General features: G+C 35.4%; 1 protein-coding gene and 1 long non-coding RNA gene across 2 annotated transcripts in view; one reads left to right on the plus strand and one right to left on the minus strand.

Moving 5' to 3' along the window:
* Positions 1–1023, plus strand: part of LOC148123938 (uncharacterized) — a 59947-nt gene extending 58924 nt beyond the window's left edge. The window contains exon 3 of the long non-coding RNA XR_015740469.1: positions 877–1023. This is a non-coding gene — a long non-coding RNA (uncharacterized LOC148123938). The remainder of the gene's footprint in view (positions 1–876) is intronic.
* Positions 1–27069, minus strand: part of ZNF804B (zinc finger protein 804B) — a 215298-nt gene that overhangs the window by 136105 nt on the left and 52124 nt on the right. The window lies entirely within an intron of this gene.

Genomic DNA, 27069 nt, shown 5'->3' on the forward strand with positions numbered 1-27069 from the left:
TGTAAAGGAAAGTGTTTTAATACTATTACGGTTACCAAAATCAGAAAAGAACAACTTTTTTTTACTTCTGTGATAATTCTCAAGGAATGTAGTAATGTTCTTTTTCCTGCAATCCTACTAATTATTTAAAAAGAAACTAATATGTACTAATAACAGAGGAAGATGGAAGTGATGCTATAAGGATATATTGAGGATGCTCTGAAATTTCTTTGTACTTAGCAAAAGATGGTGAAGAAATTTTGAGCAAGTTTATGTTAAATCCAAAAAACTAAATTGGTGATACTATGTTTCTCACAAAATAAAGCCGGGCCTTTTTTTTTTTTGAGCCTTGAAAAAAATGGCTAGGCCATCTTTTAGGGGGTGACTTAATTTCCTAGAGTGGCCCATGCACACGTACCTCTCCAGGCCATTTCTATTGGCCAATGAAAGCTCCCCGCTTCAGGGCGAGGTGTGGCTGCCCGTGTCCCCTCGCCATTAGGCAGTGTCTTTTGGGTGATTGAAGCTCCCCAAGGGCAGTCACCAGCCACTTCCATCAGCCAGTAGAAGCAGCCTGGAGTAAGCGCACACACACACACTCCTCTTGCCGTGAGGCCATTTCTATTGGCCGATGAAAGCTCCCTTGAAGGCAGAGTCCCCAGCCACTTCGGGGTGATGCGTGGTTGCCCGTGTCCCCTCGCCATTAGGCAGTGTCTTTCGGGCAATGGAAGCTCCCCAACGGCAGTCACCAGCCACTTTGATCGGCCGATAGAAAAGGTTCAGCCTGGTTCAGGAGAACTGGTAGCTCTAAAGATTAGCTGGGAGTGAAACAGTTCGCTCCAATGATCAGCTGTTGGGCCCATCTGCCCAGCCCAACTCTAGTCTGTGCTTTATTTCCAGGTTTTCCAGCTCAGCTGTTTCATGCGGCACAGCCGATTGCCACGTCAGCTGCTTTACATAGAGGGCTTGCAGCAGAAGGTGAGTTGCAAACACAGCATGTGCTCACCAAACCAGTTGTTACACCGGCTGAATCCCACCCCTGGCTATTGCATATGACAGATGTCCTGAAGTTGGAAATACTATGATCTGTAAGGAATGCTAATATTATTCCGGTACACATATTTACAATAATTACATTTAGGCTTTAATGCACCTGTATTGAGTTGTATCTCAAAAAAAAAGTGCTTGGGTTTACTTGTGCATTCATCAAAAGAAAATCACTTGAATAATAAAATTAAAATATGGAAATGTCATATGCCAATTTTATATGTACTAGTATAATCAGCTGTCCCCCAAAAAATCAATCAACAAGGCAATTAGGAACAGCAGCAATCTGAGAGACAGCACAGCAAGCACAAACTTTCCTGTGAAACAAATTCTCTGGTCATGACAGCTTATAGGGATTTTTGATATATGAATATGAATATTAAGGCACAGTGAAAAGCCAAATTAGAAAGCCCATGGTGTAAGAAATTATATGCCATAACAGAACAGTTGTTATGGTTTTTAGGTTCACTTTGTCGATCATTGTACTCACTTTTTATTCTTTGCTGTACTGACAAATGGCAAAAGGATTTTTTGCAGCTGAGATTTTACTGAATTTTCTTTAAGTTTGTAAATGATATATCAGTGTTGGCGCAAGATAGGAAAGAATCACAATGAATGATTGAGAGAACTAATATGTTCAGTCTAACAATGAGAAGGACTAAGGCTGACATGATAGTCTTCTAATAATTGAGGGAGTATAACAGAGAAGAGGGTGTCAACTTATTCTCCAAAGCATCTGAGGACTGGATAAGAAGTGATGAATGAAAGTTTATTGAAGAGAGATCCCACCTAAAATTAAGGAAATTTTTAATCGATTAAAACAATTAATCAGTAGAATGGCTTACTTCCGGAAGATGTGAATGCTCTGTCACTGGAAGTTTTTAAAAGGAGACTGGACTGCCATTTGTCCAGATTCGTATAGGATCTTGTGCATGATTAAGGACCTGAAGATCTCCAAGGTCCATTCCACCCCTATTACTACATGTTCTATAAGATGGTTTCTGGATATTTCATGCAAAAATGCTAACTGGTCTGTCAATTGAATTTTATTCAGCACTGATATTAGACTAGAGTGCCTGGAATGCAAAATTCTGCTCTCCAGAGAGGTGAACTAGATTGTACTTCCACATATTCAGCATTGGCTGAATTTTATTAAAGTGCCAAAAGTTTTTCTGGTTTATGCTTTCTAGACAGGTGTATCCTGAAACAAGTAAAGCAGGGAATCCACACCACACTCACTAGCACTGATGACATTATTTAGTCAGGTAATGAAACATCTGCAAAACATCAACCAATTCGGAGAGCACCAACTCAGTCCTGAAGTATTATATTTTATTTTAATGTAATAATTAAATAAATAAATTCAATAAACAATAAATAAAATATTGTATTAAATTGTAAACATACATCCCATTTCATCCAATGTAATTAATCTGCATTTGTAGCATAAACATTTAAATACCTTTATATGTAACATTTCAGACTATTCCCAAACTTACATAGTTGAAAAGATGGCAAGCAAAAATAACATTTTATTTCACTATTAACTTTAGTAATGTATCACTAGAAATGTGCTATGTTCCTTCCTGCTTCAAATGTTCTACCATCATCCCAGTGCCAAAGAAGTCCTCCATCAAGGAACTCAATGACTACAGACCAGTTGCTCTAACATCTGTAGTTATGAAAATCTTTGAAAGGTTTATGCTGTCCCACCTGAAAACCATCATGGATCAGCTGTTAGATCCCATGCAGTTTGCATACCAAGCAACTAGATCGACAGATGATGCTGTTAACAGGGCTCTGCATTACATCCTACAACACCTTGAATCTCCAAATATCTACGGAAGGGTCCTCTTTGTAGACTTCAGTTCATCATTCAATATCACCATTCCAGACACAATTCTAAGTAAATTAAACCAACTAGTGGTACCTGAACACACTTGTAAGTGGATCATAAACTTCCTAACAGACAGGAAGCAGCAGGTGAAGCTAGAAGAATCACATCTGATACCTGTACAATCAGCACAGCTGCCCCCCAAGGCTATGTACTTTCTCCACTTCTCTTCTCCCTATATACCAATGATTGCATCTCAAACAATCCACCTGTTAAATACTGAAGTTTGCTGATGACACAACAGTGATTGGTCTCATTTGGGACAACGATGAATCCGTATACAGACAGGAGGTTATACAACTTGCCTTGTGGTATAACTGGAACAATCTGGAACTGAACACAATCAAAATGGTAGAAATGGTGGTAGACTTTAGGAGAAACTGTCCCATACTACCACCTCTTACAATACTAGACAACAGAGTATCAACAGTAGAGACCTTCAATTTCTAGGTTCTACTATATCACATGACCTAAAATGGACACCTAACATCAAAAACATCATCAAAAAAGCACAATGAATGTTCTTTCTGTGCCAACTCAGAAACCTCAAACTGCCCAAGGAGCTGCTGATACAGTTCTACAGAAGAATTATTGAGTCTGTCATCTGCACCTCTATAACTGTCTGGTTTGGTTCTGCAACCCAACAGGACAGACACAGACTTCAGAGAGTAATTAGGACTGCAGAAAAAACAATTACTACCAACCTGCCTTCAATCGAGGACCTGTATACTGCACGAGTCAAAACCCTCACATCCTGGACATAAACTGTATCAACTTCTTCCCTCAAAATGACACTATAGAGCATTGTACACCAGAACAACTGGACACAAGAACAGTTTTTTCCCAAAAGCCATCACTCTGCTAAACAAATAATTCCCTCAACCCTGTTCAACTATTACAAAGTCTGCACTACTATTACTGTTAATCTTGTCATCACTCCTTATCACCCACCCCCTCCCATTTGTGACTGTATGACTGTAACTGTCACTTGTATACTTACAATTTATACTGACTGTTTCCTAGTATGATTTGATTGCTTATTGTATCCTATGACTATCATTAAGTGTCGTACCTTATGATTCTCGACTCTTGACGAATGTATCTTTTATGTATACTGAGAGTACTTACACCAAGACAAATTCCATGTGTCCAATCACACGGCCAATAAAGTATTCTATTCTATTCTATTCTATTCTATTCTATTCTATTCTATTCTATTCTATTCTATTCTATTAATATATGTAATGTTTTCTTCTAGTAATACTTTAATATTTGCTATAATATTTTGCTACAATAATTAAGATTACCTTGAAATAATTTGGGCTGTATTCTTATACAAACTGCCACTATCATGGCACTATCACTACCACTGAAACTCTTTATTTCCAGGAAAATTATTCCTTCTGTATTTAATAACTATGGCAAACCTGTGTATTGAAGTCTAATAGCATCATGATTTCTTCCTAGTTAAAACTAAAAAAAAGAAAAGGTTCCTTTTACCTAGTGGAAGGCAGTAATTTGAATTGATATTTTAGTCAGAGGAACTGACATCAACGTTCAGAGTGAGCAGACTGAAAGTCCTGTGCATATAAAATACACAGTACTTAAAGATCTAGGTTCATAGGATAAAACTTCAAAGCATTATGCAAATGAGAAGTCAGTGCTTTAGCTTTAGAGAATATAGAGTTCTTCAAGCTATCTCCCTCCCCATCTCACCTCACTGACATCAAACCTTCAGTTAATTCAAGAAAAACACCTATAGACTTCAATAAAATGTAATTTTGCCGCTTACAATGTTTAACATAGCCCATATTTCAGATAATTTGTCAGCAAAAAGGTTGTTGCATATATTTTCAAGAATTTGTCTAAGTTTACCATTGAAAAAAATAAATTTTAATGAAGATACCAAGTATCATCTAACATAAAATTCAAACTTGTGGAGTTTAATGCAATTCAGTGAAATCAACTTTGAATTAATAAAATACATTAGAAAATTAATGGTGGATCTAGATAAAAACTCTATGCTGTGGATTGCTTCTGTGCAAGATTCTACAGATTTAACCATGACCGTTTACAGAATATTTCAATTCATGGCTCTATATTTTCTTATATTTGTTTGCAAGAGATCCCTGAAATGCCTATTCTTCACTGAACTATTTTAGCATACTAAAACATACAGCATATTAGCATACATCCTGGGTTCCCAATTTCTAGCTTGATACCTAATTAGTTTTCTTTAGTGTACCATACTTCTTTTATTTCTTACTACAATTTATATATTTCTGCAACATTTGACATTTTTCTAGGACTGATGATCTTCCTCTATCATGCATCAGTAGAAATGAATCCATGAATTCTTGAATATATCACTATGATAATAATAGCATCAGGAACAATATAATGATATCTTTTCAAATTAGGATTCTATGCTCAAATAGTAGGTTTGTTATTATTTTATAGTCAGGCAAATAGATATAAAAGATTCTGATTTTGAATTTTTAGGAATACTTTCCCAAAATAAAAAAAAAAAATGATTGTAGCTTCTGCCTCATTAATAATCCCAGTTCTACAACACTTTTAGAAAAGTTTCGATGATGAAACTACCAAGGCTTTGCTGGCCATATGCAGCCTGGGGTTCAGATTATGTATTCCTGTGATCATATAATAGTTGCATGGTGTAGGGAAGGACACCGATAAAAAACGTTCAGTTTAGCTAGTTTTTATTCATTTATTTGTTAAATTTATTTGCTGCCTATATTGTCATGGCTTACTCTAGATGGCTTACAACAATAAAAAAAGAAGAAATTAAGAGTGTAAGCCAATCAGAAATAAAATACTAGAACAATGAAGTAAACAATGAAAAAGAACACAATGAGAATATATCAATATCATAACCAAAAGAATAGATCCTATCAGGGTCCCGTGGAAGGATAGGAGGATAAGGGTAGTTCTTATCCTAGAATGTAGGATGTTCCAAGGGGCAGGCACAATATCAGAGAACATTCTTCTTCTGGATCCTGAAAATCTTTTAATTCCTGTTAGGAATGGCCTGCTGTCTAATAACTATACTTCAAATTTCTATTAAAGTTTGGATGTATAAAGAAAAATGTCCTAATACTTCAGTGAAATAGAAAAAGTGAATTAGGATTATAGAGGTTTTCCTTAAGGCACATTTCAGATTGCTTAAATGAAGTATAAATATAATACAATAGCTATCATAACTTTTTCCTTTGAAATCTAATAGTGTGTCTTATTTTATCATTTTACCTGCTTCCTTGTACATAATGTATCCCAGGGCTTGACAATACCAGTGGGAAGCAGATTTTGTTCTAAAAGTGTGTGTCTTTACTTTCTCCAATATAAATAACTGTCTGTCAATTTTCCATTTCGTAAAGAAATGCATCTTTTTATATTTGCAATGTCCATCATCCCCGTTGGAGTGAAAGATATTTTTTTCAAAGATGATAGCCAGCATAGGTGACCTGTTAGCCCCGATTTTACTTGAGGTGACAATACACTTCCAAGAGATCTTCCTCACTAAAAGTGTTCCGGACTAGCAGGCTTGTAGCCTGCAAATCTGATTGGCCCGCTGATAACCGATCGTGATTGGTCGCCATAGACTGATGCGATTGGCCAGTAAACGGGCTGCCATGATTGGACCTGCCAAGAGCGGCAAACTCAAATCACCTTCATTGGCTGCCTAGCCGCAGCCAGCCCTATATAAGGAGCTGCTGCGGCTGGGATTAGTTGCTCAGATCTGAAGTCACAAATAAAGAGCTGTTGTTGCTATCTGAGTCTTGACTCCGTTCTTGAACCGTCCTCCCAGACTTAACAAAAAGTAGATTTAACACTGGTCTCAATAAGCATAAAACCATCTGACTTTGAAAATACAACAGTGTAGAAGCTATCTTGTACTGAAAAATCCAACAGTCCACAAAACAGAATCCTTGGTGGTCCCTGAGCTTTGTTGTTTCAGCAATGAGGACAAACCCATCCAAACATTCAGTTTAGCTAGTTTTTCTTAGCACTTCTAGCACTTATGATGTTACCTATTATGGTATTGAAATGCCTGCATGAAAACAAACCTGACCTAGAGGAGCACATTGCAACTGTCCTGTGCTTTATCAAACACTGCACAGATACTGTCACTGTGGATAAATGTATTAGGATCTATCCCAATCAGAAACCCTGGATGATCAAGGAAGTCCAGCGCCTCTTGCATGACAGGACCAAGGCCTTTGGGTCCGGTGATGGGGCAAGATAAAGTGTTGCCGGAACTAATCTGAAGAAAGATATTAGGAAGGCCAAGATTGATTATAAGAGGAAGATTGAGGATAATTTTTATAGCAATAATGAGGCAGGTGTGGCGAGGGATTCAACAAATTACAAACCACCAACTGAATTCTGCTGTATAGTCCAGTATTGGTGCGGTGTCAGGGTTTTTCAATTCAATGTGTGGAGGGTGAAGGATGTGTGTTTGTGTTTATTTTCATGGTCATAGTCATGAATATGGTGTTTGATTTCGTTGTACAAGATGCAATGACAATAAAGTAAACTAAACTAAACAAACAAGCTCAGAGTCCATCAGGGATTCCACAGTTCAACTCTGAGCCACAAATAGTCTCTTCTATTGGTATAGTCCAGGGGTCAGCAACATGCAGCTCTAGAATCGCATGTGGCTCTTTGGGCCCTTGCCTGTGGCTCCCTGTCAGATGATCCCACCACTGGCTGGCCCTGGCCCTCACCTCACAGTCATTCCTTGCCTGAGAAGGGAAGAGCAATGGCAGCGGATGGAGATTCATTCTGTATTCCAGGGCGAGAGCAAAATGCCTTACTACTTGCCTCTTCTTCTGGCCCTTCTTGGTGCTGTGCACTCCTCTGCCACTGTTGGAAACATGTGATTTTCTTTCGGCCCTAAGATACTGGCTGGGCTAGCTGCAGTCAATGCTCCATGTCGTAATGGGCTCCAGGAGGAGGAGGGGACACTGTCACCCCCACTGTGTAGCATGCTAAGTTTAAGTGTGCTGCGCAAGACACTGCAAGAACAGTGAGCAGGCCATGGAGGCAGTTATAGCAGCAGCAGCAGCTGCAGTCAGCCCAGCCAGTGTCTCGAGGTGGAGAGAAAAGATGGTTGTCTCCCCATATTCCTCTTGCTGCTTCCATGGCCTGCTCGCTTGAGCTCTTGCAGCGCCTTGTTAAATTTAGTGCACTTCACAATGGGAGAGATTGCATTCCTTCCTCCTCCTGAACCCATTACAATACAGAGCATCAACTGTAGCCGGCCCAATCAGTGTCTTAGGGCAGAGACAAAGTCATGTGTCTCCCTGGTATGTGCAGCACAAACAAGGGCGAAACAAGAGACAAGTAGAGGGATGCTTCGGTCCCCCTCTGGAATATGGAGCAAGTCTCCATCTTCCGCCATTGCCCTTCCCTTCTCAAGGCAGGCAAGGAGTGACTGGGAGGAGAGGGTGAGGGGCAAGGCAGCCAGTGATGGGTTCAGCCGACAGGGATCCACAGCAGGGAAAGAGCTTCATTTATCTAGAAACCTGAAATGACTCTTGATTGAAATCATATGGTAAAAAGCACCAAAGAAGAAGAAAGAATAATATCAGCACAAACAAAAACAAAACCCTTGCCTGTTTTTGGAAATGGATCAAGAGGGAACATACACGAGAGAAGGGGAGAGAGATTAGAGAGAGAGAGATGAGAGAAAGAGACAGAGAGGGAGATGAGAGACAAAGAGATAAAGAGAGGGAGAAAGAGAGATAAGAGAGAAAAATAGATGATAGAAAGAGAAAGATGAGATAAAGGGAGAAAGAGAGATGAGACAGAGAAAGAGAGAGAGATGAGAGAGAGTGAAGAAGGAGAAAGAGATGAGAGAGGGGGGAGAAAGAGAAATGTGTGTGTGTGAGAGAGAGAGACAGAGGAAGATGAGAGGGGGAGAGAAAGAGGCAGAGAAGGAAATGAGAGAGGGAGAAAGAGGGGAGAAGGAGGGAGATGAGAGAGGGAAAGAGAGAGAGATGAGAGAGAGAGAGAGAGAGAGAAACACACACCCATATACACACAGAAATACCTGTTTCCCAGAGAAAAGAAAACACAGGGAGCCACAAAACCTGGGTAAGCGTGGCTGGGAGGTCATGTGACTGGGTGGGAGTGAGTGACATCGAGTTGGCCAAAGGGCTCTTTGAATGTTTAAGTTTGCAGACCCCTGGTATAGTCTATGTTAGTCACAGTGTCTAAGTGCTGACTATGACTGGGTACTTTTCCAGACTATCAGATAGAAGCTTTTCCAGGGTTTGAACAGAAGATCTCTTGCCTGTTACATATGTACTTTGCTATGAGGAACAGAACCTTTCAAGTAGGAATTCATTGGAGTGAGAAACGATAATAGCTCAGGATGCCTAATTGTCTTCCCAAAGACATCTGCTAGCAATTGCTGGAAATGAAGAATACCATTAAAAAAAACCCTATGGTTTGATGCAACAATGTAAAATAATTATTTTGTCCCAGTGGTTTTTGTGTGCAACAGGCCTTAATAATGTGACTTTTATAAATTGCAATTTATAGTAAATAGTCATCTCTTGAGAAACTTGTTATATTTGTAAATCGATGAATCATTTAATGATTTATAAATTGCTGTCACAAACACAATTAAATATTGAGTTCATGGTACAGCACCTCCATTAATAGAAACCTTGATTCCTTTTCAAATAATCTTTGTTAAGAGGCAAAAATAGTTCATCTTATTATAGGTTCCAGCTAGAATTTATGCAAGCTCCTTGATCAAAGAGAATACTTATGCTGTAGATTTCCATGGTATTCAAAATTATAACGTTTTAAGTACTTTGACATTTTTACAGCAAACTGAATATAGACTAAAAGACATTTGTTTATAATGTGCACATATAATTTAGCTTTTACCATTTAAACATCTCTTGCTGAGAAGCACAACATATAAATTAGGGTGAATAAATGAATCACCCTAATTTCATGAATTGTAGTAAATAATAATAAAATATGAGTAACAAGCCAGCATATGCATTACATTAGCTTGTGTTAGAATTCTTATTTTAGCTATGACATTTAAAGATTAAACTTTCCCTTCCTTCTGTTTCTTTAAAACCTAAGCCAAATAACTACTTTTTAATTGATAATTCATTAAATCATCACGATACTTTAATAGTAAAGTGAGCCAAACGTAATATACTCGACATTTTGATCACTCTCAGTCCCATCTAAGATAAGGTTTATTCAGTATCTATGTGGGAATGTTGTTTTTTTAAGGGAATAATAGGCAATTTGCTACTCCTATGTTTTGAACTTCAGTTTCCAGTTCATATAATCTTTATCCATCATGATCCAAAGCAAAGGACAGTAGACTCATAGTTCATAACATTTGGAGAATATTACATTGCTTATCTAAGTCCAGTCTAAGTCTAAATTGTCAAAGACCTTCTTTTCATCTAAGAAAATAAATGAGATTTATTTTTCAGTAGCTTGATACCCGTGCTTCTCTATGCAACTATGTGGTCAGGCTTAGTTTTTGGGGAGGAAAATAAAGGGGGCAGGAATCTGCCTCTGCCTACCAGCATCCATCAGAATTCATCTGGCTAGCGTTCTGTCAGTGTGTGAGAGAGTTGAGGGCTGTTTGGAAACTGAAGCAGTATTTGCTGTGTGAACAAGAAGGAAAAGCCTGGGTGTGGCTTAACTCAACTGTTCTGTCCTAAAGCTGCTTGGCGCTGTGAAACTAAAAGTGAAACTGAAACTCCTCTCCTCTGTTGTGTTTTGCATTTGGAATAGATTTCTGTTCAGATGGGGAGGGGGAGTAGAACTCCTTAGCATCAGAGCGTGTTAATAATAATATAGGAAATACTAATGCTCTGATGGGCATTTTGAAAAATCCTTTCTTAGTGAGTACCTAAGCCAAGAGGAACATACATGCCAAATTTCAAGTTTGTAGGCTTTACGGTTCTGGAGATTTTGTGATGATGCGTGAGTGGTATTTTGCTTTTATACAGAGAAAGATTATGTTGCCCCAAATATTCCAATGCTAATACATTTTTCACATTGTTCTGTAATTGTCTGTTAAGTAAATTAGACGTATTATACAAATTAGAATAATAATAATTAAATGCTTAATTATCCATATGTGGCTAAATTGTCCATTAATACAGATTTTTCTCTTGTAATATATCACTTTCTTTATTTTTCTTTTCATAATTTATATGCCAGACATATTTCCTGTTTATTTACAAAATCAAAGTTTTGTAGCTTTACATAATTCATTTTATTTCAAATTCTCTTACATTTAACATAGATGTATGTTAAGAAATATGAAATATGAAGTATATATAAAATAAATCAACGCAAAATAACACAATATAATATTGCTAGATATTTCTAGTATGGCCTGGACTATTAAAAGCAACCCATTAAATTAACAATTTTTTTCATTTGGAATATATATATAAACCCCCTGACAGAATACCATCTCAACTGAGATTAAATATCTAGCATTTCAAGATAGGGTTGGTTGTAAAACTGTATGTTTGCTATGAAATGACCATTTTTTTGATGAACTTCAAATATAGTTCAATAACAGTAGCAGCCTAAGATTACTGTCTTCAACTGAGTTTTCAAATTGTTTTCAGATAATGAAAAGATATATAGGCTATTGCTGATTGGATTTATGGCTGTTCAGAATTTTAATGGTGCTTCTGTGGTAGGCTTTTTTTCTAATTAAAAAAAACTCCTGCATATTGTATGTTATTGATTACAAAGGCTTGATTTTCTCTCCCTCCTTCTCCATTATCATCATTTGCAAATTGAAAACCATAAATATTTACCTCATTGTGATTATACACAGAAACCCATGCAGAGGCATACTGGGAAAATTGAGGGTGAAAAAAAAGGGAATTAAATAAAGTTAAACACAATTATCAAACTAAATTCTGGAAGTGGAAAGTTTTGTTGCAGAAAATCATTGAATGTAACTAGGAAAATGGTAATAAGAGTTGCTCTTCTTGGTTTTGACAATTTCTAGTCTTTAGAAAAAAGCTAAAAAGCTAAAAATGAAAATAATTGTTACTTGTCAGAGATCTGTAGGTCCTGGTTAAAATTATTCTTTTTCTGTTTTTTAGGCACTGTTCATAGAGATTATAATTAGAATTAATTAAAGCTATAGCTGTAAAAACATACCTAACGTTATCATTTATCCAGACAGGTAAAAGCACCTAGATAAATTATAATTCATGAGTAATTATGGGTGACTTTAGTCTCACTGTTCCCTTTTATTTTAGTAACTTAAAATGGAGTGAATCAAACCTTTTCTTATAAGTGTCCTAGACAGAAACTACTTATTAATTAATTATAATTAATTGTACTATTTTATTTTTCTTGGTAATAGAAAATAGAGTAATTTAAAATATATCTGTTAACAATATAAAAACTATACTGCTTTTCTATATAGAAGCAGATGTTCTTCTATAGAAAAACTGTAAGCATTGGATAAAAGCAGCCAAAATCAAGTTTTTCAGAGGCACTGTAGATACTAGTCAATTGAGCAATTCAACTAATTGCCAAACATTTCAAGAAAAGAAAATAAACTTTCTCTTTTTTAAATGCAGTCAACTTGCTTCAAATATTTAGTTATTACCAACAAAAGACTTCTCCATTCCAGACAGTATTGTTTGACATTCTCAATGCTTTATGTCCTTGATCACTTTATGTCCTTGACCCCATTATTTAACACATAAGGACTCCCAAATTTCTACTACAGTTTTACCCACAAACTGTCAATTCATTATTAAAGTTTAATTCAATATTTACTTTTATAAGCTTTAAATTGGTTGCCCTTCAGTTCTTCCACCAACCAATCTTTTTTAAAAGGCTGGTGTTCTTTTATTAGGATATACAGGAAATCAGAGTAGATAATTTACTATCTCTTGCTCATTATTCTACTTTAATTATGTGATGCAGGCCTACATTGCAACATATACTGTACCCAGAAATAAAGTAATAAACATACCGTATATTGATCTTAAAAACATGCAGATGGTATGATAGGAATTAAAGATACAGTGTTGGATTTTTGTCCTGAAAGAATCTGCAAAATCAGAAAGTTTACAAAATCAGTAAAAACTGCTAGTGCCAAAAAGCAACCAAATCTCATGGGTTTTGCAAGATTAGAGAAACTGGACTAACCATTTCTTGAATACTGTAATTACATACTACATAATTTATTATTTCCTTGGTCCTTTCTTCTATCCTTATTAAATATAATGTTAGTTTTACAAAACAAAATACAAGTCAATTGTTCTTACTCTCACCATTTGGCTGTAATACTTTAATCAAACACTGAACAAGCAAACAAATCCACTTATTTTACTTCCATTGAAGATAATTGAAATTCTTCCTTTTCCGTTATATAGGCCAGATTATATGAATCATTCAAACCAATTAAGATTGGACTAGGTTACTGAAATACAGAAATCATCTTTAACCTTATGGTGTCCAGACATATAGTATTCAACACATATAATTATATATTTATTGTTTTATTTAAAATTGAATTAACAAAATACAAAGTTTCTCAAATCACCAAAAAGGCACTCTATAACATTTTTATGTTTGTTTGGGTGAAAACTTATTTCATATTGATTATTAATATGGTCATCAGTTTCTTTCCATGAAAGATGGTCCTTCAGAATCTAGTTGCTAGGATACAATATATCATCCCATTTAATTGCTTCTAAACATTAACCTTATCATTTTTATGGCAAGGTTGGGAAGCAAACAGATCAATTCCATTTCTTTTTCATAATTTTAAAGATTACTGTATTTTCTTTTACCCATGACACTACAAAGGTGACAAAAAAAGTCAAATTCATCACAACAGTTTTTGAGAAAACTAGCTGAAATATTATAGTGTTTGACTATTACAGGCATTTGTAAAAGTATATAATATTTCCTTATTTACCATTCCTTGCAAATAAATAATCTGTATATTATAGACATATCCTTCTGCATTCTGAAAAATAATACTGCCAATACCAGGTCCCTAAATATTTATTTACCTCTTAGATTTATATCCTACCTTTAATGCAGGAGCTCAAGGCATCATTCAAAGTATGCACTCCTCTTTTTTCTCTACAATAAAAACTCGGTGAAGTAGAGAAGGCTGAAAAAAGCAATTAGCCACTGAACTTGCACAGCTGTGGATGAATTAGCACTGAGTCTCTGTGGTGCCAGTCCAACATCTTCATCAACTTGACTGGTGGCTGCTCAATTATATGTCATTTGCTGTTTCACAGTTTTAGTATTTACAATCTTCCACAATTATGTGCTAAAATACGTTTTGCTGTCCAATAATATATTTTGCTTCCTAATACATTTTGTCTTTGCAAAAGACAAGGATAATGTACTCTTTAGACTGATAACAGATAACAGATAATCAGAGTTGGAAGTGACCTTGTAGGTCATCTAGTCCAGCCCCCTGCCCAAGCGGGAGACCCTACACCATTTCTGATAGTTGGCAGTCCAATCTCTTGTAAATCTCAAGTGATGGCGCTCCCACAACTTCCGAGGGCAAGCTGTTCCATTGGTTGATTGTTCTCACGGTCAGAAAGTTTCTCCTTATTTCCAGGTTAAATATCTCCTCGTTCAGTTTCCATCCATTATTCCTTGTCTGGCCTACAGGTGCTTTAGAAAAATAGCTTGACCCCTTCCTCTCTGTGGCAGACCCTCAAATATTGGAAGACTGCTATCATCTCTCCCCTTCTCTTCACTAGACTAGGCATGCCCAGTTCCTGTAACCGTTCTTCATATGTTTTAGTCTCCAATCCCCTAATCACCCTGGTTGCTCTTCTCTGTACTTTTTCTAGAGTCTCAACATCTTTTTTATAATGTGGTGAACAAAGCTGGATGCAGTACTCTAGGTGTGATCTTACTAAGGCTTTATAGAGTGGTATTAGTACCTCCCTTGATCTTGATTGTATCCCTCTGTTAATACAATTTAGGATTGCATTAGCTTTTTTGGCTGCTGCTGTACACTGCTGGCTCATATTTAGCTGCTTGTCCAAGATCCCTCTCACAGTTACTGCTATTGAGCTTGGTTTTACCCAGTCTGTATGTGTACTTTTGGTTTTTCTTGCCTAAGTGTACAACTTTACTTTTCTCTATATTAAATTTCATTTTGTTAGATATGGCCCAGTGTTCTAGTCTGTCAAAATCCATCTGGATCTTGAGCCTATCTACTTGGGTGTTAGCTATTCCTGCCACCAATACCATCTGCAAATTTGCTAAGTCCCCATTCTATTCCCTCATCTATGTTGTGAATGAAGATATTTAAGAGTACTGGGTCTAAGACAGAACCTTCTGGCACCCCTCTACTTACTTCCCTCCGTGTAGACTTAGACCCATAATAAGGACTATTTGTTGAGTACGGTTTGTCAGCCATTTGTGAGTCCATCTAGTGTGGCACTATCTATTCCACTTTTTTTCTAGCTTACTAAGAAGTAGGTTGTGGTCTACATTATTGAATGCCTTGCTGAAATCTAAATATATTATGTCCACAGTATTTTGCTGGTCTACTAATTTAGTCACTGTGTTGAAGAATGAAATAAGACTGGTTTGGCATGATCTGTTTTTAACAAACCCGTGCTGACTGCTAATTATTACTTTACTTGTTTCTAGATGTTGGCAGATCTGTTTTTTTATTATCATTTCCAGTATCTTCCCGGGTATTGATGTTAGGCTGATTGGTCTATAGTTTCCAGGATCTGTTTTTTTTCCTTTTTTGAAGATGGGAATCACTCTGCTCTTTTCTGGTCCTTTGGTAGTTCCCTGGTGCGCCAGGATTTTTGAAAGATGTCGTACAGTGGTTCTGAGATGACCTCTGCCAGCTCCTTTAAAACTCTGGGATGTAATCCATCAGGCCCTGGTGATTTGTTTTCATCAAGATCAGACATTCCCTTACTATTTTTTTGCTTATTTTAACTTTTATTCTGGTCTGTCTTTTACAGTTGGGTTTTTGGTGGGTTGAGCTATAGTTTCTTTTTGCATGAAGACCGATGCAAAGAATGAGTTAAGCAGCTTTGCTTTCTCTCTGTTGCCTGTTACTTTCTTGCTGTCTTCTCTCTTTAGTGGACCCACTGTTTCCTTGATTTTTTTTTCTTGTTTTTATATGTTGGAAGAAACTTTTTTTTATTATCTTTGTCTTTTGTTGCAAGTCTTCGTTCGTTCTGAACCTTTGCTATCCTGACTTCATCTTTGCAGATGATCTGCTGATATTCTGCTTTAGTTGTACGTCCTTTCCATTTTTTGTACTTGTCCTTTTTTTCTTTCAATTTGCCAGATAAATCTTTGTGCAGCCATGCTAGTTTCATCTTAGATTTCTTGTTTTTCTTTCTCAGTGGTATTGTGTTGGTCTGAGCTTCTATGATCATACTTTTCAAAATTTCCCAAGATTCTTGAGTTGTTTTCCCCTTTAGGATTTTCATTCATGGAATCTTTCCCAAGTTCTCTCTGAGTTTATTAAAAGCATCTCTACTGTCTGTATTTATACTATTGTTTCTGTCATTAACATTCCTTTGGGGAAAAAATCACTACCATTATCATTGGCTAAATAATTTCTGGGAAAACAAATCCAAGCTTTTATATAAAGAGTTTATTCAATAGGATTTAATCCATGGCTAAATATTTTTATACAAATAATTCTTGCACTTCCATATTTGGCATTATTCCTTTATTGTCCCCAAACTCCATAGACTTCCATCATTATGATGAAGCTGCCATTATAGTTTAGATCACAGATATACAACCAGATGGTAAATTGCCAAATATGAGCAAGTTTTGCTTTCATCTCCTGGATTGTTAGGTACCCACCATCCAGAGTACATAACATTTCAAAACTGAATACTTTTCTTATTTTAATCTCATATTTTATAATTACCTGGTATTAAATCTTAAAGTGTGATAGAGCATGTAATGCACACCTGTTTATAAAAATGAATAAGCTTACTATAGAAAGAATATACCCAGCTCAATTTTCCCAAGCCTGCTATGCTCTGTTTACGCAGAATTTAGTATATGTAAGCAGGGCAATTGATCTGATGCCACCAATTTAGATCACTTAATCCAAGCATTACAGAAAGGTTTATAGCAAAGTCAGTCTGAAGGCTTTCAATTTACTGATATCTTGGAAATGCAGTTTTTGCTGCTTGTAGTAGCAATTAAGTAAGATGGCAAACAGATGAGTATGTTGCAAGAAAATACACAAATGAAGAGGTTAAAAAAAGAGTTGTTGTATAACTCACAACAAGAATGCTATTGAACCTATAATCCTGTTTGTAAAATGAAGGATCTCCAGTTTGCCTGGAACATGAAGACAAACTTAGGGATTTATTTCGATCAAGTTGTGTCTAGGTGTGTATAACCAACAAAAGATGCTAAATGTTAAGTAATTATGCTGTGGATACTATCCATGGGGCAATCTATGCTAGATAGAATAGATTTACAGAAATAGAGTGAGTTGTAGGATAAGAAGTAATCAAAGCAAAACAAATTATACTGTAATATTGTCTTTGTGGAAGACACAATTCAGGCTTGCTGGAACAACTTGATGTAGGATACACTTAAACAAGAGCTTTTAATTTATTTTCAAATTATCAGCATATCTATGTAAGAACTAAATTTAAATTTCAGTAAGAAAATCAGAATCTATATTATCACAATTATACTGAACACATGAACCAGGATCATTCAAGTACATGCATTTTTAGGAATATTCTCTATATGACTACTTGAGGCTTAGATAAAAATATTTTAGAGTTCTGCCTACTGAATTTTCTAGGTATTTGAACAATAAAAATAACGTCTCAATAAAGCCATAGGCTTTTTTCCCCTCCTTCAATCATGTGCAATATAAAACTCTTGTTGAGTGTTATAAGGGCTTTTGGAATTTAATTAAAAAGACTGATTTTCCCCTATTAAGAGAATAGGGCCTCATAATGACCGAAGTATATACAACTAAAATCTGAAAGAATTTAGAAGCCAAAATAAATACTTATATTTCAGTATACATTGAATTGTTACCTCAAGGTGGTCAATCCTATTTTAACCTAGTTTCTGAAATTCTCAGAATAACCAAAGATCTCAAAATAATGCATATTAAATAAATCATTTGTTAATGCTATAGATAAATGGTACCTAAACCCATAACATTCTTTAAATAGAAGCTCTGAATGTGGAACTGTCACTCTGATATTATTTGTTCAGAATGAAATACATACAGAAAAGGATGCATACATTCCTGCACCAGGAAACAAGGGGCTATGTGAGGATACTTTTTGTAGATTTTAGTTCTGCGTTTAACACAATTCTTCCACGTAGACTAGTGTCTAAACTTCGGGACCTTGGACTTTTTTATTCAATTTGCCTTCGGATTATGAATTTACTGTCTGGCCACTCAAAGCAGGTCAGATTAGGTAATCATACCTCTTCAGGCCTTATTCTTAACCACAGGGTTGTGTGTTGAGTCCCTTACTCTATACTCTTTATCTGCATGACTGCATTCCCACTCATACTAGTAATACTATTGCTAAATTTGCAGATGATACAACAATGATGGGACTCTGGGGGGGGATGAGTCTGCCTATTGAGATGAGGTGGACTGGTTGCTTTCATGATGTGGAGACAATACTTAGGTCCTCAACACCAATAAGACCAAGGAGCTTATAGTGGACTGTAGAAGGAACAGATTGAACATCCAGCCCTTGCTTATCAACGGAGAGCAAGTGAAGCAAGTGGCCAGTTTTAAGTTTCTTGGTATTACCATAAAAGAGGACCTGACCTGGGGTGCTCACATTGCAGCCCTGGTCAAAAGGGCCCAGCAGAGATTACACTACCTGAGACTTCTCAAAAACAACAACTAAATGAAAAACTGCTGGTGACCTTCACTGCTGCACCATAGAAAGTACCTTAACTTATTGCACCTCTGTATGGTTTGCCAATTGCACAGTGGCAGATAGGAAAGCACTCCAGGGGGTTAACATCATTGCCCAGAGGATCATTGGTTGCCCTCTCCCCTCTTTGGAAGAGCTTTATAGCTCCTGCTTCCTTAAGAAAGTTCAAAACATTCTCAAAGATCCATCTCATGCTGGATACCCTTTTTTGAATTATTACCATCTGGCAGATGGTACAGAATAATAAAACAAGCACAAAAAGGCTGAAATACAGCTTCTATCCCAGGGCAGCATCTCTTTTGAATTCTACTGTATAGTGCAGTGTTGATGCAGTGTTGGGGGTTTTCGGTTCAATGTGTGGAGTGTGAAGGATGTATGTTTGTGTTTATTTTCATGGTCATGATATGCACTGAAGATGGTGTTTGATTTCGTTGTATGAGGTGCAATGACAATAAAGTAAACTAAACTAAACAAGAAAAAGATTCTAAATCTACATGGAATGAGTTTTTTCTTTTGAATCAATTATTTCAAATTGTGTAATAGACTTCTTAGTTCCATAAAGAATACAAAATGTATTTCAAAGATAAAATTATAAGTTACAAAAAATGGGGTAGAATTGCCTTATCCAGTGGTCTGTACCCTAACTTCTTTTGACCATAGTATTTTCTGAATATAAAAATTAAGTGTAGAAGATTTAAAATATTATTGGATAATTCTTTTCTTGTTAGGCTTGCGCTCTACGCATATAACATAATTTTTTTTTAAAAAAAATTTAAAATATAAAATTTAAATATTCTCATTTGAAAAAAAAGATAGAAAAGTATATGAAACACTGTTATAAGTAGAAATTTGATTCTTGAAGCACATGTAAATTTCCAGAACTTATTATTTGTACATGCCAGTGAAAAGTCTCCACATTGTTCTTTCAGGTTTAATGAAGCACATGGGATGAGGACATTGTCAATAGTCAGAAGTCAAATATTTCAAGAAATTAGGTAGAGATAAGCAAAAGTTGTTGATTTTCCACAGATTCTATCCATATTACATTCCTAAAAGCTACATGTTCTTGAAATAGAACTAGTTAAGAGATAGTTCTTACCTATCAAAGAAGTGCTCTTCAGAAAGTGTGAAGGAATATCCCTTTTAATAAGAGTTAAATAAGAGCTCAAGATTACCTGGCCTTTTTATTATTTGCTTTGGTTTTTTTTCTTTCCTTCAGGCTCTATTAGAAGTATTCGAATTTTATTGCTGAATGACATTTTTTTTATTTAATTTACTTTTTTATTTAACCTAATTTACTGGTAAATTAATGTTACTAAAAGTAGAAAACTGGGTGAAAAAAATAATAGCAGTAAAAGTGTGGAAGAAAGAAGGATCACTGCCAATATCTATTATTTAAGCAAGATTGCAATTATTGAATAAAACTTAGGTGCTTGATTCACAACCTTTGAAAGACTGGAGAAAACCACTTAAATAATTTAAATACAACCATTTTCTTGGGAACTATCTTTCTGAAGGATGCTGCTAAGACAACAGTGAACAGATCTATCTGTTGGAGTGCCAATTAACAGGCAATACATGAATTAGAATATAATTAGTTTTTTGAGTTTTGCATAACTCCAAAAGGCGTGTAAAAAAATGCAAAATTTATGGAACCTAGAATTAAAAAGTATGTAAATGAGTAGAAAAAGCACAATGTAGGGAAATTTGTGCATAAAAATATGAATTTGTCATGCATCAAATAGACTTGAAGCAAAATTTTAAATAATGTATAATTGGAAAAAACAAATTTAAAATCAGAAAAATATCAGTAGAGAGAGGCATCCATTTCTTATAAACTTCATGGGAAATAAAGTATGGGTAGGATTCCCAGTGGTGGGATTCAATTTTTTTTACTACCAGTTCTGTGGGCGTGGCTTGGTGGGCATGGCAGTGGAAGGATACTGTAAAATCTCTATTCCGACCCCACTCCAAGAGAAGGATACTGCAAAATCCCACTCCCACCCCACCCCACTAACCTGCTTTCCAGCTCTATTCTCCTATGCAGGGCAACAAAAGACACAGCTGATCAGCTGGGACTCTGGAGGTAGAGAATAGATGGGGGTGATGCCAGTCAGAGGTGGTATTCCAAACTACTCAAAATTTCCATTATCAGTTCTCAGAACTACTCAACATTTCTACTACCGGTTCTCCAGAACTGGTCATAATCTGCTGAATAACATCTCTGGTTCGGACAACTAACTCTGTTTAGACAGCTGCAGATCCCAAGAACATTAGCCTCTTGTTGTAAAAAAAAATATCATTTCTTGTGGAGGAAATTCAAAAAGTTCTGATTTTGTTCTAGAATCAGTAATATAAATAATTTCCAAACTCTTCACTTTTGACCAGATCAATTTCCTAAAATTCATACTGTCCTCTTAAAAACAATATTTACAAAGCAATTCTTCTTCTTAGTGTTCCTTACTGTTTTTTCTATGATGTTCCTTTTTTAAGGTTCTATTTATAGATTGGTGTCACACATTAGTTAAATTCAAAAGACCAGCAAATTTATACCCAACAAATGAGTTTTATTCATAATAAAAGCTAGAACAACCATAATCAATTTATCACCTGAATGAAAATTCCCAATCTGTCAACAGATTTATTTCAGGACATCAAAATTTAAATAGCTGAATTTAAATTTGCATTTTTAATAGTTGGAGAGGGAATTGTTTGGATTTTTTTCATGTGTTTTATGTAAAAGCTTCTCCATAGTGTACTCATACATTTATGTACTTTTCAATATTTATTAAAATAGAATCTGTTCCCTAACACCCGAGAGAAAAAGGCATGCATTTAGGCATGAAGTAAACACACAATTTGGGAAGGAAGCCTTCTAGTAGAATAGACTCTCTCTCTTTAACTTGATACAATGGCAGTCGTTTTGTCACCATCAGCCCCAAAGCACAGAATTTTCAATACTCCACAGCTCATTACAAACAAAAGCTGAGCTGTAGACTATCATGAAAATTGGGAAAGATTTTTCTTCTTATCAATGGTGTGCAAATTGTTCCAGAAGCACAGAATATCTTACTGACCTAGTTTAAAGGCAAGCAAAGGAAAATACCCAGGAAGAGATAAAATTCGTGTACAGGTTATGGCTGTTATATGCTGTGATAGCTTTGGGCAATATCTACACTTTATCAGTTTCTACTGAGTCAGTGTATTTATTCTTTTTATCTGTTTCTTTAAACTAGTACTTGTCATAAGCATATGAAATAATACCAGCTTTATGTGTTTTCATACAGAAGGAATAATTCATTGCTTTTTATTTTAATGAGAGGAAAGCCAACACTGCATTCGATAATCAGGAAGAGAGAGAGAGAGAAATACATATTAATTTAAGTGCTTTGAGAATCTCAGAGACACAATGAGCATGAGAATTCTTGTACAATTGAATGAAATAACTATCCATACAAATAAATTGTGGCAAATAGTATTAATGAAAAAAGGGAGGCTGCATTTTGGTCATCAACATATTAAAACAACATTAAAACTCTCCAAATATTTTAAAACGGATAGCAGCCCACCTAAATGAAATAATACTTTGAAATATGGTAAATACAAAAATGAAATACCATTATCTCCTTCCCCCTACAGAGTTATACAATATTTTTATAACTTAAATCCTAGAGGAATTGGGGTGACATTGGCTACACAATCAAGTTGCAATGTAGTAATTTCTGAATAGTTATTACTTCAGCCAAGCATTTGGATTTATTGCATTATTCATTACATTGGAGATATTTCTTTCTATTGCATACTAAAGATTATTCAAAGCAGCACTTTCCAGACTTTTTTTGTCTGTACAATTGACAATTGTAACACAGAAGAATAGGAATAAATTTTAAACATAATGTACTATATACTATAATAAGCTTAACTCCAACACAGGGTGCCCCACACTTCTCTGCCAGCACTTAGAATTATTATTTACAGAACAATTTATTAAATACAGAACAACAACAAAAAGAGTTCTCCATCCTCTACTTGTTGCAGAGTACTTTATGCCACCAGACTCGAAATTCTAGACCTAGAAAACCTAGAACTACTCCGCCTTCAGTCCGATCTAAATATAGTATATAAAATCATACATTGCAATGTCCTACCTGTCAATGAATACTTCAGCTTCAACCATAACAATACAAGAGCACACAACAGATACAAACTCAAGGTAAACCACATCAAACTTGACTGCAGGAAATACGACTTTAGCAACAGAGTGGTCAATGTCTGGAATACTCTACCTGACTCTGTAGTTTCTTCCCCAAACCCCAAAAACTTTAAGCTTGGACTGTCTACAATTGACCTCACCCCTTTCCTAAGAGGTCTGTAGGGGACGTGCGTAAACGTACGAATGTGTCTACCATCCCTGTCCTATTGTTTCTTTTATTTTTTTTGTTTTATTTTTCTGATATGTATCTATTTCATGTATTCATAACTATGTTTATACTTATACCTGTTATAATTGCTTGACAAAATAAATAAAATAAATAAATTTGAAATCACATCTCTTTAGCTGGTGTTGGCCTTTATCCACAGTTCTTCCCAAGAGCCTAAGATGTTGGAAGATACCAGCATAGTATGCTTGCAGGTTGGATATGCTATATGTCCTGTCAGCCAAAGAATGTCTCATAGGGTTAGCAATAGTAGTCATGCTTTCTCTGCCATAGCTCCTACCTTCTGGAACATTCTTCCCTCAAAATTGAGGATTACTCCAATTCTGTTGTTTTTTTGTACGGCCTTGAGGGCAGCAATATGGTTGGTCACACAGTGAATAGGTACAATTTGGCATTTTTGTCCACTTACCTATCTTATCTTTCCTAAAAATCTGGAATAAGCAAATGTTGTTTAATAATATTAAAGGTATAATTGCAGGATATAAGGTGTTCTAAGAAAAATTGCCTTTTGCAATACTGATGTTTGTCAATGAAAATAGTGTTCAAGCAGTGTTCCAGATATTCCAGATTGTGACCAAGGCATCTATTGCTATACCTCTGGGCTTTTGTGGGACCAAACTCATTATATTGCTATTTTCAGGTCTTTACATTGTCTGAATTTATCCAGAACATTTTCTTTTCTGTTGTCTCCAGATACTGCCACTTCCATTTTCCAGGCTTTTTTGTCTCTTTAGTTGACAATTGTTAGGTTTGGGGTATTATGTGGTATGTGCCTGTTTGAAGTCTAATGTCTCAAAGCAATTTAACTTCTTTTTTTTTCTACTACTTTCTCTATTTTATAATCACACTGGTTCTTTCTTGCAAGCAAATTGTTATCTTGCAGATTTTCCAGTGTTCCATTGTTGCTACTTTGCCTTGCGATGGTTTGTAGTCAATCTGTGAGATCTTCTTGCAGCATCTAATTATATGTCCACTGTTTCTGCAGCTTCTTTGCAGAGGTGGCATTTAATGTCTATTGCTGTCTTTTCAATTCTAGCTTTGTGTGCATTTTGTTTGGTCTTGTGCAGCCAGAATTACCCCTTCTGTCTCTTTCTTCAACATTCCTGCTCTTAGCCATTGCTAGGTCATGTCATTATCTGCTTACTTTACAGGTTCTTTTTTTATGTATTGGCCATTTATCTTTTCTATTCTTTGCCTGCTGTGTCTCTTTTCTATTCTTTATTTGGTTTCCTTACAGTGCAGTTTGGTCTCTCTTCCAGTTCTGGCTGGAATATTAGGGAAAATAGCCTTAAAATCATGTTAACTGTAACTGCAAATCCAATATGCAATATGTTCCAGTCCAGATGTCAACAGGTTCAAGAAGAATCACCCAAAACAACCATTTATTCTATTTTTATGCTGATTAAATAAATTTTTACTCCCTTTTACCCTTTAATTCATTCAGATGATTTCTTGTTTCAAATTTCTTAAGGAAACAACAAAAAGAAATTGTTCCAATTGTTCTCTGGAATTGTCAGTTTTATTTTCTTCTTTACTTCTGAAGCCTCATCCATTTTTTATGACAAATTCTCATTAAAATTGTTGATCCTAGATAGACTTGGTTGCATATCTTTTTCTGTAACATTTTCTTCTGTAACAAACTATTCCCCAGAAAAACAATACAGCTGACATTATTGATCCAAAATCCCAATGCAGCTCTTCAAAAATATCTCTGGGCACTGTTATAAGCTACTTGTCTTATTTTATCTTCAATATCAAAAATAGTTTTTCTTTTCCATCAAATGCATTCATTTTTAAAAATTAATTTCAAAATCCCAATATTCAGAATTCAAGATTTCAAGATTATCTGAATCCTTAATCTACGTAAAACTTCCTGCAGCCATTATTACATTTGTAATAATGCTCTATAGTTTTCTTTTCTTACAAAAGTCCTTCTTTCCATCCTGCCATACATCACTTCATACATTACACCTTAGTTTTTAAACTTCATACGATTCTGCTATGCGAATTTTTTTCAATTTAACATTAATAAAATTCTCAACCTTTTCCTTTTTCTTAACCCATTCACTCTTCTTTCATTTTTTTATTTTGTAATTTAATCCTTGTTTGTTCTTTCTATATGACCAAACCACCTCAATGTACTTGTATTAAATATTTGTTCTAGTATTCTAGTATTCAATTCAGATGTATTTAATACTATTTTCTTCTTTACCACTTACTCTTCTTGCCTTCCATAATTGTATCTATGTCAGGGCTATCAGCAGATGGCTTATACTGACATTGATCACATACTATGACCAAAAGATTTTGATCAATCCTTTTTAGACAGATTGTGTATAGAATAGGATATTACTCTTAGTTGTACCTGTGCAGCATTTCTTAACAAAGTAAATTTTGACATATTTTGACCCATAGATTAGAAGACTCTAGAGCAAGCAATGAAGGGAACAAGAAACCTGGGAGAAGAAAATACTATTTGTAAGTGCAGTTTCCGTCAAAAGAACAGTATGAAAAAACAGGCTGTAAGCAGACTTTTATAACAAAATGGCAGGAATTAGAAACCTTGGGGCATACACAGACAAAGAATTGGATTCCTTGCATGTGTACACAGAGGTTGGTTTTTATTTACTCAGAGTGAATCTTAACCTTCTTGTGAGTGCTCTTGAATGCAGTTTGAGGATGCTTTAGGTAACTCACTTATATATTCATATTACCAGATGTTTCTCATTTTCTCAGCTCACTTAACTACACCTATCCACATTTGTACATTTAATTCACTTTGTGTCTGTTCCCCCCAGAGATAGCAAATTCCAGCTTTGTCTATATAAATCATTACCGTTTTTATTATAGTACAATAATAACATGAGGTTTTCTTTAAGACACATTGTTATACCTTGAAATAGACTTCTTTTTTTAAAAAAAATTACTGTCTGTATTCATCATTTATCCAAGCCTACTGATTTTTTTTTGTCCTTTGCACTGCTGCTGATGATTTCACACATATTCTTGTAAATAATAGTTCCACCTTGGAATAAATCCATTCCAATTTGATCAGTAGTAGTAGCTTTGTTGGAAATAAAAAAGATTAGTATGCTTTCAGTAATAACATAAATGTATACATTTAATAGAAAATATATATATATTAATATTTAATATATTTAAATCAGTACTACCAGTTCTGCAGGCGTGGCTTGGTGGGCATGACAGGGGAAGGATACTGTAAAATCTCCAGTCAGAAGTGGGATTTGCCTGTTTCTGAACTACTCAAAATTTCTGCTACTAGTTTTCCAGAACTGGTCAGAACCTGCTGAATACCACCTCTATTTAAATGTATCTTTATATTAAATATTATATTTAATACTATTTATTTACAGAAAAGGACAGTGCTATTCAATTCCAGAACTTTTAAAAAATACTAAGCTTTATTTCTAGTCTTGAAAAACGACCAATGATTTTAAACAATCATCCCTCATGTTTTTAATGACTAAGCTAAGTTTTCCCATTACAAAAGAGGCTGAAAGTATTTTAGTTTGATCTGAAAGAAGCTACAGAATCGATTACTTATGAGATGTAGAAAATAAGCATGATAACATACTACGCCAATTCTGAGGGATAAATATTTCCAGTATTTCCTGGAATTTTTTTTTAGCCTGTAACTGTGCAGGTTAAAAATAAATAGTAAAGGTAGAGAAACCTTTAGAAGGTTAATTCAGAAAATATTCAGTTGATTCTGCTAATAACTGGACAAGAA

The sequence above is a fragment of the Pseudonaja textilis genome, chromosome Z, assembly GCF_049901715.1.
Source record: "Pseudonaja textilis isolate UNSWEBS1 chromosome Z, rPseTex1.2, whole genome shotgun sequence".
NCBI lineage: Eukaryota > Metazoa > Chordata > Lepidosauria > Squamata > Elapidae > Pseudonaja > Pseudonaja textilis.